The sequence below is a fragment of the Lepidothrix coronata genome, unplaced genomic scaffold, assembly GCF_001604755.1.
Source record: "Lepidothrix coronata isolate B3197 unplaced genomic scaffold, Lepidothrix_coronata-1.0 Scaffold21, whole genome shotgun sequence".
NCBI classification, from domain to species: Eukaryota; Metazoa; Chordata; class Aves; order Passeriformes; family Pipridae; genus Lepidothrix; species Lepidothrix coronata.
Window position 1 is genome coordinate 6,288,975 of NW_016690201.1, and position 14,612 is coordinate 6,303,586.

Below are 14,612 nucleotides of genomic sequence, written 5' to 3' on the forward strand. Positions count from 1 at the left end.
TACTTCAAAAACAATTACTAATTTTAAGAAACTTCTGTCCAATTTTCATTATATAAATTATTCCTTAAATTAAATAGAAAATGGTGGAACTGAGAATTGACATATATGAGTCTTTTTAAATCACTAGAACTATCACTTTTGTAGTTTAACACTCCAGGTTTTCCGAGAAAGAATAATACTCAAGATAGCAATCATAAGTAATACTGAAGTAATTACATTGACACTGAAGGTTTTCTGTAATGTTGTTATCCTCAAATCACATCATGGAAATTCAGATACTAACTGCCATTACTTATATATCAATTAAGCATGCAGACTTTCAATTACTGATGGAAATTCCAACTTAAACTATAGCTTATGTCTTTTATGTGTGTTATAAACCAGAAGTCTATAAAACCAGAAGCGATATAAAACAACAAGTCTATTTAGAATTATTGTCTATCCATCAGTAGAATTATTGATTTTTAGATATTGCCAATAGAAATGCCTTTTCCAAGTCTCAACCTCACTTCTTATTCCTCCGCCTCCTCTTCATTCCTTGTACAGCAAAGAGAGGTTGAGAACGGGGGGTTCTGGTCAGTCCATAGCATTTTCTCTCTGTTGCTCCTTCCTCCTTGCTCTCTTCCCCTGCTCCAACATGGCTGTAGTCCTTCAGGATAAATCTGCTCTGCCCTGGAGTCTTCCAGGGGCTGCAGTGCAGATATCTGCTCCAGCTTAGTCTTTCCTGGGGCTGGAGGGGAATGTCTGCTCCAATACTTGGAGTACCTCCTCTCTCTCCTCTTTCCACCTTGGCTCTCACTGGGGTGTTTTCCCCTTAGCCCTCAGCACCAGACAGCTTCTACCCCCACTCTTAGAGTCCCTGGGCACCTGCACCCCATACAGATATGCATCCCATACAATAATAGTCATAGAATAATGTGATAATGAGTTGCTTGCTGCTTTTTTTTTTCATCAGACTTAACCAAATTGTTTCACACATTGCCCGTGACTGCACGAGAGTCAGATGATGATTATCTCAAGTCTTGCTTGCCATGCAAAACCAATGCAATTCTACCTTTAAAACATCACTATTTACATGACACACCTTTCTTCCAGTTCTTATTCCTAATTAAAAAGGCACACAGACATTAAGGGTACTGTGTCTCAGTAATAACAGTTTAGAATGAGGTGGACCTCCAAACCTCCAAGTACTAGTCCTCATTTAATAGCAAAACTACAGGTAGCATTTATATTCTGGTAAATAAGAAATAAGATACCTTTTCACAAGTACAGAAACTTTTTAGTATCACAAAAAGTATGCGTGTGTATGTTCGCCTTTTAAAAAGTTTCCATATGTGGCATATGCTGTATAGACGTGTGAAAATATCAGGTCAAACAAAAAGATACATAACTGTACACTACTGGAAAAAAATAATCATCCTTTCCCACAGTCTTGAGGCAGAAAATATACATCTACAGCCATTCAAAATGGATAATAATTTTCCCTATTTTTTAAAGCCTTTTTTCTTCCTTTTAATTTTCCCTTTGGATTTGTACATAAGTGCTCAAGCTTGTATTTACTTCCTCTTTTTTGCTCCCTGAAAATTATTATATGTCATAATCCAGAGCAAGGAGTGCTCCCTGTGAAAGATTATTCTGCATGTGTTCATACTATAGTTCTGAAGAATCCCATCAGTAGCTGAGAACTTTTAATTAATTACTCACTTGGGCAACACTTATGTTTGTACTCAATAAAATTTGGGTCACTTTTTCTCAGGAATAAGAAGAGCAGAATGAAGAATTCTGGAGTGGGCTGGCTGAACAGGAAAACACTCATTCAACATTTCTGTAATATAATGAAGTTTGGTTGGCAGTGATTCATGAGGTCTTGTTATCATTCATGGTATCTCAAAAATTTAATAGCTAAGTACTTACATGCCCTGCCCAAGTATATGAATAGGACTCCAAAAATAGAAATACCTATATCAGTTAGTCAGTGATGCTGTAAGTGTACATGCAATTAAAACAGTTTTCCTAATGATATTTACCCTGCTCTCTCTTTTTTTTTTTTAACATTTCTGCATCTAGTCATCTTGTAACTGCAAAGTACTCCCTGTGACAGTTACCTGCTACTCTGTTTTTGAACATCTAAGTGGCAGCGCTTGCCTATCCTTATCTCTTCTTGATTTCCTTATTAGTCTGTTCTTTTGACGGCTTAATGCCTTGTTTTACCTACATCCTCAAAAATGAAGTATGTCTCTGGTATTTCAGAGCACATAACACTGGGATTTGCTCAAGAAAGTATTTTCATCCACCTAAGACATTAGTGATTTTCATGACCATAATATGGGGTATCAAAATATATGAAAACTCACAGTCTCTCTCCAAACCTCAAAAATATCTCCTCTACTTCTTCAGAGGATATGGATTAGCAATAGTCACAATGACAGAGACTGATAGATATCATGTCTGATTTATTAGTTACCTTAAGTTTCCCAAAACCAGTTGTTATTTTCATAGAGCTAAAATATTACCTTCATTCTCTGTAGTTGTGTAGTGTCCCATTGGAGATTCTTTATAATCCATCTCATAAGCCACCTGAGGCGAAGTTGGTTTTTATTTTTTCTTTGTCTATTTGAATAATCCTTGGTATTTCTGCCTCTAAACCTGGTTTGCAGTTCCTGTGTGTCATGACAAGAAAAATAAAATTCTCTCTTGCACCTTTTAAACAGGAAATAGCATTTCTCACCAGTTGGGAGTTTTCTGATGATTTTCAAACTAGGATGCATGCTAGGAATTCATTAATTTCCCTGACTTGTTAAAGCACCAAGTGTCTTCTCTTGGTTACTTGATGCACTCATCTGTTTAAGCAAACATGACATAAAATCAGCCTCAGTTTATTAAAGACTTGTAGACCTTGCAGGACACAATGCACTACATATGAACACTATTTCCCTTATAGTTGCTTGTCTAGGCATATTTTAAAATGTTCCGACACCTACACCTTTTTTTAGTCTCCCAATTTCTCATTGATTTGCACGGGTCAAATAATCAATTTACAATCAATATTGCTCACAGTTTAATATCCTATTCTTCTGCCCTTGTGGCTTTAGGTTGAATTAGATATTCTGTATGAGGTGGCTAATTAGATATTGCATCTTTTTGGTGACAAATTGTTGCCCTGTGATCCAGGAAGACAATTCACCTGCCCACAGCCCAGCCCTTACTACCATCAAATGCAAGGTCCCTCAGACACAGGCTAAATGGATGCCAGTGGTTATCACAGCCTTTTGTTAAGACTTTCTTTAAATAATATAGGGGAAAAAACTTAAAGAGTTTCGTTTTAGATCCCCATTAAATTTCCCACAGTAAGAACGCATCAGCTTTGTAATATATGATGGGAGCAGGGTGAAATTTTAATGGAAGGGCTTCGCCTAGTCTCATACTGTGGTGTAATGTGTAATGTATAATGTATAATATATAATTTATAATCAGCCCTTGGTGTTAGCACTGTCTGATTTCTAAAGCAAGGTGCTGGATGACCGGGGTGTAGCCTGTTCTGATATAGTCAGTGCTAACTTCTTATGTAGATCAACTGAACTACATGTGCTTTTTCAACCAGGTTGTTAAGAGAAGAAAAGAAGTTGTAAAGCTCGAAGTGGTGAAGAGTTTGGATAGCATCCTTTTTACAGTCTGGAAAGACTGGGATTCAGGTTCAGATTCACCTACCCATCATGAAATAGCTATTTTAAAATAATCTTTGAAATTAGCCTGAAAAATATTATTTAAAAATACAAGCAACAAGCTTATCTGTGAAAAGTTAATAAGGTCATCTGTCAAATCATTTTTACCAGCTACATTCCCAAATTAGGCAAGCTTATGTTCATGAATTTTATCATCATCTTTATTGGCCTGTGTGAGTTTCTATAATGATGACTGGTAAAAAGAAGGCACTTATTTCTGAGAGACCTTTTTTAAATGCTATGCATGTTTAATGTTACAAACACTTCTATTCCAGAAGCAAAAAAAAATTTTCTTATTAAAGAATTAAATTTAGATATTTCTTGCTGTATATGAAAGGAAAAAATTATTTACTGTTTTTTACTTTAGTATTACAACACACTTAAAAGATGGAGTCGCACATGAAAAACTTAAAAGATGGAGTTGCTCATGAAAAAAAGATGAGTTAGTACCCACCTAAGATGTTTGTTGATCAATTTTATGGATTCATGGAATCTTAAAAGAGTTTGGGTTAGAAGGGTCCTTAAAAGGTTATCTTGTCCAACACCAATACAACGAACAGGGTTGCTCAGAGCCCTGTCCAATCTGATCTTGAAAGTTTCCAGGAATGGGGCATCTGCCACATTGTTGGACAAATTGTTCCAGTATTTGACCATGCTTATTGTAAAAAATTTCTTTGTTCTATCTAGCCTAAATCTACCCCTTTCTAGTTTAAAACCATTACCCCTTGTCCTATCACAACAGAGCCTTCTAAAAGGTATGTCCCCATCTTTATTATAGGTTTTCTTCAGGTACTGGAAGGCTGCTATAACATTTCCCTGGAGCCTTCTTTTCTCCAGGCTGAACAACTCCAATTATCTCAGCCTGTCTTCACAGGAGAGGTGCTCCAGCCCTCTGATCATTTTTGTAGCCCTCCTCTGGAGCTGCTCCAACATGTCCATGTCTTTCCTGTGCTGAGGACACCAGAGCTGACCACCAGACCCCAGGTGGGGTCTCACTAGATCAGGGGAAGTTGATCATGGCTTCAAAATTTAAAACTCTAGGCGAGGAAAGTTTCTTTAATTTATACCCTTCTTATGTGCAGTAACAAAGGATAGGGACCAGTAAGATATGTTGGTGCTATAAATACAAGATTTTAGTACACTTCCTCGTCCAAATGCCACATTCTTTTCACTTTTTCAATCTTTTATCTTCCTTCAGCTGTAATTGATGTGGTATATAACTCAGAGTAGAACAAGCGAGTGACCCGGTGGTTCTAAACTCAGTCCTTCACGTTAGGTTAGTTCTTTTCCTGTAAGCATATCTCACAGATATCTGTACATATTGTCTTAATAGTTTTTCCGTGGTTATTCTACTCCTTTCTTCACCTGCATTAGATCTAAATTCTTTGGTTATAGCTCCCTAAGTTATCAAGCTCTATTTTTTTGCCATGTACACTTGTGATTTTTTTAAAATCTTATTGCTTATTAAATATTTCCCTCCTAGCTACCGTTCCCTATGTCTCTGATCAGTGCAGTTAGGTTGATAATCTGGTTTGGCACTTGTCTATACCATGTTCTTTACCTTTTTCCTAATTTTTTTCCTGCTTCATGAAGTAGGCTAGAAAGTAGCATTAAAAAAAACCAAGCAAACAAACAAAACCCCAAAGCTGAACAAAAACCAGAAAAAAACCCAATAAGAACCAGTTTATCTAAGTGAGACTTTCAAGGAAACACCTGTATTCTTGAAATCCCACCTGGGCCACTGACACAGTGACACAGAAGGGGCAGTGCAGCGACAGTGTCAGTGTCCTCTTTCAGAAAAGCTTCTGGGAAATTGAATTTCTCCACTGTCTTACAAAAAATTGCTATATCCTTGTTGTTCATCATTATTTATGAAAGGCATGGCTGCTTTGCTGTTAGATGCACTCTTTTTATTCCATACAAGAAAGCCTTCCCAGGGGGAATTTAGCAGAAAAAAGTATTTACCAGTAGATTTATTTATATAGTAAGTCAGACTACAACATTTCAGATTAAAACCTACTTGCCCTAGATAGTAAATTAAAATTATTAAACACTGGTCATTATTAAACACTAAGCACCCCTTTCTCCTTTGCTTTTCTCCCTTCAAAAACACACTGTCAACTGCTGTTTATGCAGCTTGGGAGGACACTTAATCAAACATAAATTCAGTAACATTTCATTTTATTAAAGACTATATAGTCTTCAGGTCATAGATAAAAAGCTGGAATATGATGGCTTCTTTAAAATATTTATTTTGTATGAAGAGTGGCATATACCAATATTTTTCAAACTTGTTTAATAGAATGTAATCAATGGGAACAAAACAGAAGAACAGAATTAAAGGTCTCACAAAACCAAAGAAATTGAAAACAAACTGGCTGTGTCAGATGTCTGTTTTATTTTCAACACTGAAAGCAATCAGAATAATAATTTCCACATGCTGATTGTCCACCTTTAAATGAACTGCTGCAGGCAAATCTGTCTTTAAAGAAGATACTTCTTGGTTAATGAACACTTATCTTCTTCCAACATGGAAAACAATTCTATAGATTGCATTGTTGAAGTCAAGTAAGTGGATAATCATTTTTACCACACACAGACTAGAAATACCTTCACATTAGTAATATAATCCAAAGCATCTTTTTTGGTATTTTCAAGTAAACGTAGAAATCAGACTGTAAAAATATGTAGGTGAATAAAGAACTATCAGTGAGTAATATTGCTAAATATGGTCTAAAGTATTTAACTGTCAGAGGTAATAATTTATAAAATAGGACTGTAGACATTTTCCTGATAGATCTGAGGGGCATGTTAATGGAGCACAATGAAGACAGATAGCTCCATCCTAATACCATGGAGCAGACAGCCGCCTCATGAAATGCATCTCTGCCAGTGCCCATCAATCTCACCATGATGGCTGCTTAGATTAGACACAGAAAAAGTACTCCTGTGAATCTTTAAAAGGCTATTTCTGTCTTTTGTGAAGTGGTTTAACGTTGTTTTCGTTTTATGGGTTTGGCTGGACTTTGATGCAGACAGGAGCCTGCAGACCTGCCCTTATAAAATCCTGTGAAAACAGACAGAAACATAAATTGCATCTTCACTGGTTTGCCCACTTGGGCTTCTCCTGCTTCACGATGTGTTCTATTTTATTGGTTTTGAATCAGATGTGTAAATTTATTAATAAATGAGTGCAATTTAACAATCTGATAACTTTTATATATGAATATGTAAAGTTACACTGTATATGGTCTTGTTGCTCCTATTGCTAAAAGTCTATTACTTGAAAAAGTTTAAATGTCATTGTCTTTATAAAAAACCAGTACTTTGTCAGTTACTTTTAAATTGCTTTCCTTTTCAATGATTTCTCTTCTTTTTGTAGCAGTGGGACTTCACTGAGTTGCTTGCAAAGAGCAAAATCCAGTTATCTTGAACTCAGCAATGTGATACAAAGTGACATTAAACATGGTGGGTTCTAAGTCAGAAAATTAAGTTGTTTTGTGACATTCATAGAAGAGAGGACCCTCACAGTCTGGGAGTTTTAAATCACATTTGTGGATTTTAACAGAATTTGGGCAAAATGGTCTTTTTGCCTTATTTTTAAATATCTTTGTCTTTGAATACACGGACATTCTTCCAATGTCTTAATCTGAGTCACTTCCTACTTTTGGCACATTTGTACAAATAAGTGAAACTTTCCCTGGACACATCTATTCATGTATTAGGCAAGAAGATGTACTAGCAAACTTGTGTGCCAGGGCTAATCTACAGTTTCATCTACTTGTAAAAATACTGCTCACCGATAGAAATAGTGCTTTGAGCATTACGGGTCAATTATTTTTTCTAATTGACAAAGGAATTGCTACTGAATAAAGTCACAGGGAAGTAAGTGAGCATTACTTCCTCCTGGTTAGGTTATCAAATAACCTATATATACACAATGAATCTATACTCTCAAATTCCTAAAAATTATGTAAGTTTTTTTGTGTGATAAAGCTCAGTAATTTTCTTCAATCAGCATCTGAGCTCAGGTGCTGCACAAATGCTGGAGACAATGATCAGGAACGTGTCTTGGGCTGGACTGTGTTGTACTGAACTACGGTCATCTGAAAGTCATCAGAATAACTATTCCTTTTTTAATTTGCACAGTGAATTTAAGTGTTTACAGAAAACTCCTTTTCTTCTCTCACAAGCACTGAAAATAAATTTATCTATTCTTCTGAAAGAGGACACAAAACCATCTGTATTGCAGATAACTTTGCTGTTCAGTTGTCACAGCCTGTAATAAAGCTGCATCATTTGATTTTTTTTGCTTTAAAAGGCTATCAGGAAGACATACCAGCAATTGATTATGGAGATAGGAAGACAGGAAATATTGCCTGCCACCTGGATATCCTTAACATGTGAGATAGGCCTGGAGTTGTGATGATTGATTCTGTGCCAAGTTCAGAGTTTGAACTTCAAAAGTACCATATAATAATGTTTAATTTAGTGGTCATTTTGAAACAGTCTTAAAACCCAAGTTCATTCAGCTTCAGCAATTCCTTGCTAATTTTCTGTGATTTTTTTCTGATCTGATTAGATATGTGTACTTTTAATATAATGAGTTAATATAACAAGACTATTTTCCAATTTAATGTGTGACATGCAGTGTTTGATGACTTCCTCATTCACCTCTGTTTTGCTGTAGCTGAAATCTATTAGATGGTGACTGTCATTTCAAACCCCAGCCCAGCATATCCCTGAGATCACACCTGTAGTGGTGTGACAGACCTAAGAACAGAATACAGAAATGATGAATTGTCATGGAGAAGAAAAAAAAAAAAAGATAAATGACCTAACTTGGTAGTCAGAACAACAGCTCTTGGAGGAAATTAGGGAGAGGAAGAGGGCGGGGGGGAGGAAAGTAGCCTTGTAGGACTCTGAAAACATCACCTATGTCATGATTACATCATGAACATCAACAGAAACAAATCCTGAAGAGAGAAATCTGGTCAGCTTTGGTACCTGGAAGCTTATCTGTAATATTATCCAACATGTCACTGGTTCACAGCAAAAGCCAGAACAGCTATAATATTTTATTTCAACATTTTAAAAACAATTGTAAGAAAAGACAGAATTCTAAAATTAATAGCAATTTAAAACTAACTTAATTCACTCAGTCTATGCTGACAGAATCCACTTTCACTCTATGAGTTACAAAAGTACTGCTGAGTAATGTGAAATATCTTTTAGCACAGAAAAATAAAGAATGGTTTTGTGGCTTTTTCAGTTTTCTTTCCAAGTGTAACAAGGCCCCTATTAACATAATTTTTAATTACATGTTTAATATTAAGCAGGTGAGAAGAATCAGCAATGAAATGAAACTGGAATATTTTATCTAGGGAAGGATAACTCACATTCAGATATGGAAACAGAGGGAAAATGAATTAAGACAGAGGATCTGCATGATTTATACTACAGAAGATGAATATCAAGTGGTTTGATTGCTCTTCCTAGAGACAGCCCTTAAGGTGGTGAAGAAACTTCACTTGTCTGAGCTTCTCAGGTTTCACCGTGTTTGCTGAATATCCACCTCAGCATGTTAATCACTACACTAAGATGTTTAAAGGTTAGTACATCTGCTTTGACAGGAATATTTAAGTCCCTCAAGTACTTACTGAACTAGTTTTTAATCCATATTTTGAAATATTTTGGGGAAACTGCTTATCAAATTTTTTCATGCTAGAGTGAACCAAACATTGTTACCTATTTCAAGGAGAACTAATCCAAAATCTTGGAAGTTACTGCAGAAAAGAATTATGGTCTTCTGGTGTACTTTCATTTTCTCTGTATTTGTGTACACACGAACAAATATCAACAAATATTTCCAGTTATTGAGATTTATTTTTATTTGCCAAATAAATGACTATTTCCCCTTTAGGAATATCACGACATTCTGATTTAAAGGATAGAATAAAGAAATTTCCCCAGTCCCTCCTGCTTGTGTCAGCAATACTTATTGGGGGCATGGTAGGGAAATGTTCAGTATGAGCTAACAGAGGTGTCCTGTGCAGTTTGTGTATTGCATTGTGTTTTGAAAATATAAATCCCCTGAGTTTTAAAATCCTTACTTTTTTTTTTTTTGAAGTTAAGGTTAATGGTGGGGTTTTTTTCCCCACTCAAATAAATGAGGACTGGCCCTCAAGAAGTCCTTGGAGGACAGGTGGAATGATATACCCCACAAAAAGGACAGAACAAACCAAGTGTATCATCAGTTTCCATTGGTCTAAAAACAATTTGTTCTCTGAATTGATATATTTGTCTTCAAATTGTATACAAATAAATGGTGACAGTGGTTTTTAGATGAGTAAAATCAGCATTTACCCTGTACAATGAAGCACTTTTCTCCAGGGATTCTACAGGTATATTTTAACTGTGAATGGTTTGTAAATCTCTGGGGCAGGTGTATCCCACAATTCTAATCTCCTCTTTACACAAGGGAGGGTATTATTGAAGTGTACTGGTGGTTAGAGAGGAAATCTTCTAAACAGCTTCCACTTTTGATCTTCCATAGAAAGAAGAAACTAAGCCCACAGTGAGTAAAAGCTTAAGGATTGATTAAACAATGTCTTTTAAGATACAAGATGTAGGGAAAGGCCTGGCAAGCTGCACAAGTGGAATGCACATTTGCTGAGATTTATCTTAATTATGGTACGGTGATACATTATAGACTCATCTCTCCTTTTACATAGCTCCCTCATCACTGTTGTTACATGGATTTTACACAGTGGAAAGCCTATACAATTTGACTACACCAGATTTTTCTAAGCTAGGCTTGGCAAAAGAGAGAGTGCCAGGCTGATCTCCACTGAAGGACAGATGAAAAGCAGGTACAAAAGGATTAGGATGGCTGCAGCAGGATAATGGTGGCAAACAAAAGTGTGATCTCACTGAGACCGCAATTATGTTACATGTCATTAGCTTTTAGATACAGTGGGATTAGTTCTATTACTCAAAAAAAATCCCAAACAAAACCCCACAGAAAACAATTGAATGTGGAAGCAAGATGTTAAAAAACTAAAACTAAAACTAGTACCTTTTCATACAATTATAGAATCACAGAATGGTTTGGGTTGGACAGGACCTTAAAGAGTACATAGTCTCATACCTCCAGGCATGGGAACAGGTGCCACCCACTAGATCACATTGCTCAAGACCCCACCCAACCTGGCCTTGAACACTTCCAGGGATGGAGCATCCACAGCTTCTCTGGGAAACCTGCTTAGATGCCTTTTAATCTCTTGTCTTTTAGTTCAAAATATTACCCCTCTTCCCATCACTATCTGATTGTGCAAAAAATCACTATCCCTCTTTTTTATAAACCCCATTTAAGTACTGAAAAGCTGCAACAAGGTCTCCCTGGAGCCTTCTGTTCTTCAGGCTCTACACTGCAGCTCTCTCAGCCTGTCTTCACAGGAGAGGTGCTCCAGTCTCCTGATCATCTTTTTGGCCCTCCTCTGAACCTATGAGGTCTTCATCTTTCTTGTGCTGAAGATCCCAGAGTTGGATGTGGCATTCCAGGTGGGGTCTCATGAGGGCAGAGTAGAGGGGGAGGGTCACCTCCCTCAGCCTGCTGACCATTCCTCTTTTGATGCTGCCCATTTCCTAACAGTTTTTGAAAAGCTGTTCAGGTGATTCAAGATGTAAAACATTCATACAGAGCAAAACATACACCTTCACCGGGAGCCAAATCAGAGCATAAAAATGAGATCATGCAATTGGGTCAATATGGTGAATCTTGATGTGTGTTTTAATGTTCAAGTAGCAGCAACTTGATAAAAAAAAGTATATCTCTATTTTGTTCTTGTAGTAACTGAAGCTGGGCTGAATAATAATTTATTTCTTTAGGAGAAAAAGCACTCTTTTGAAAATATGGTTAATATCTGAAAATTGAAGTTCATAATACAGGAAAAAAACAACAGATATTTCTAAAACAGAAGAAATAGTAATGCTACAACAGGGTTCCATCTGTCTCTACATCTAAGCATCTGTTTCACAACTTAGTTTTCTGATATTAGTCAATCATAAATGTAATTGTAATTGTCATCAGGAAACTGGTAGGTGGAATCTCATGGGAAGCAGCTCTGAAGTGCAAAAGTACTCAGGAAAACTGGCAGCTCTTTAAAAACTGCATGCTCCAATTACAACAGCAGCTCCTCTCAATAGTCAGCAAAATAAATAGATATATTAGGATGCCGGCAAAACACACAACTCAAGTCAGAGCTGCAGTGCCAGAAGTCAGCATATAGAGGGCAAAATCAGAAATAAGTAATAAGGAGGAATTTAAGAACAATGTCTGGGCACGGAGGGGTGGTGCTGTAACAGCCTGGTGGTGTTGTAATAACCTAAAGTCAACTGCATATGAGACCTGCAGGGGAAGTTGAAGTCAACAAGAGTTTCTAGTGTTACATTAATAGTGAGAAACTGAACAAGGAAAGTGTGGGTCAGCTGTTGAATGGGATTGGTGATTCACTAGCAGCAGATGCATACAAGGCTGCCTTTGCCTTAGTCTTCATCAACAAGGTCTTCCCTAGAGGAAAGGGTGAAGTAGGAGAATAACCTGCAATTGATGAGGATCAAATCAAGAACTGCTTTTAAGAACTTGTAGAATCATAAAGTGATAGAATGATTTGGGTTGGAAGGGACCATAAAAATCATCTGTTTTCAACCCCACTGCCGTGGGCACCTTCTGCTAGACCAGGCTGATCAATGCCTCATCCAACCTGGCCTTCAACTCAGTCTGTTGAAACCTATAGGGCTGAACAGGGTGCACTACAGCCAAAGAGACAACGTCCTTGCTACTCTTATCACCTTTGAAAGCTCGGAAAAACTGGAGATGACAGAAGATGAGCTAATGACTGGAAAAAGGCAGATATTTATGCATGTTCAGAAAAGTCCACAATGATGACCCAGTGAAGCACAACCTGGTCAGCTCCACATCAGTCCCTGAGAAAAATATTGAGTCCCCTTGGGGAACATTTCTCACCACATGTAGAAAAGGGCAGCAAGTGGCAACATTTGACAAGGATTGACCCAGGCTAAGTAATTCCTGACCCACCTGATTGCTTTCCAGGATATAGTGACTGGATTCGTGGATCAGAGGAGATTCAACGAATGTCATTTACTGTGATTTTTACAAGACTTGTGACACTATCTGCTGCATGTTCATATATCAAATAAAGATATTATAGCCTTGATGCACACATAAACTAGATGGGTAAAAAACTGATTGGACTGTTAGTGGGCCATACTCTACTAGACACCAGTAACAAGTGAAGTATTGAATGGGTGTAATTTAACATCTGTCTTGATTATAATCATTATCTGGAAGAGGTGTCAGAGTGCAAGTTTGCCAAATTTGTGTAAGTTGAAAAAAGAGAGATTCATGCTGGACATAAGGAGGATGTTTTTCTCCCTGTGGGGACTGGCAAGAAGTGGAGCACGTTGTGTTCTTGAAGGTTAGCAAGTCCAAACAGGGTAAAACCCTGAGCAACCTGGTCTGATCCCAAAGCTGATTCTGCTTTGAGCAGGAGTTAGGAATGGAGACTTCTCAAGGTCCCTTCCAACCTAAAATATTCTATGATGCCATGATCATTTATAAACACTAGAGTGGTATCTGGAGGAAACACCACAATATATCTGTTAATATTAGTAAGACACTTCACTTAGATTTTAATAGTCTTTAAAATACTATTTTAACCTGATAGCTGGAGTATGTTGTTTAATATTGAACTAGTTTAATAAAAGTAGCTGGAGAAATCAGTGGATAAAGCATTCATTTCATTAGAAAATGGTCCAAGCCTGCTTCTAGAGGAAGATATGAGATAACTAACCAGTAGAACCCAGCATAATATATGCAAAGTTGATAAGGAAGTTCTGAGCAGCACTAAATAACCCATAGTTTTCCTACTCAACTAAGTTACCTGCATCATGCATTTTGAACTTCTATTAGCTTGGCTTCTGGGAACATGCTTCATATCAGCAATATTTCCCTTTTCCTCAAAAGGTTTTTATTTTGTGTGCTCTGCTGTTTTCTTTAGAGCAAAGAAAGCTTAACTGAGAGAACTGATGATACTGTGAGGAGCTGGTACAAAAGCACCCGACTTTCTTTTTTAAGAAGCTTATCCAGCTTTCAATAACTCACTCAGAATTCGGTCAATAAACACACTTCATACAAAACTGAGTTTTGCCCATATTATTTGAAATACTCTGTTGATTTCTCCCACACTGATAGTACCAATAATGCTTTTTACTGACTTATCTGCTACTTCTGCTGAGCAAAGACTTTGAGAATATTGTGCTTGTTCCTGTACAGTGATGGGTTGACACTGCATATGGCTTGAGTGAAACCTTTGGCAGTCTCTGCTCACCCTCCCAATGAAAGCTGAACTTAACTGTTTGCTGAAAGGACTTTCATTTAATGAACAGAAAAATAGGTACTCTGCAGAGTACCTACCTAAAATTCAAATGTGGTTCTGCTTTGTTATGTATTTGCATAAAACAAGCTATTTCATTGGAATGTTTCATATGCTATATTATTTCTTATTATATCACCACATGACTATAGTGTATATAGTTAAACGGAATAGTTAAACTGAATACTTCTACGTTTTTATTAACTAATATAACTACTGTTTTACAAGTTGCTGAACAGTCTAGTCTAAAATGTTTCAATAAGATATATTTAATCTCTTTCTAATGTTTATATGCAAAATTAAGTTTAGGGTTCTTATTCAGTAGAATGTTACTTTGCACAACAATTCTATGCTATGGGCAATTTCTCAAAAAAATACACCTTCCCTTCCCTTCCCTTCCCTTCCCTTCCCTTCCCTTCCCTTCCCTTCCCTT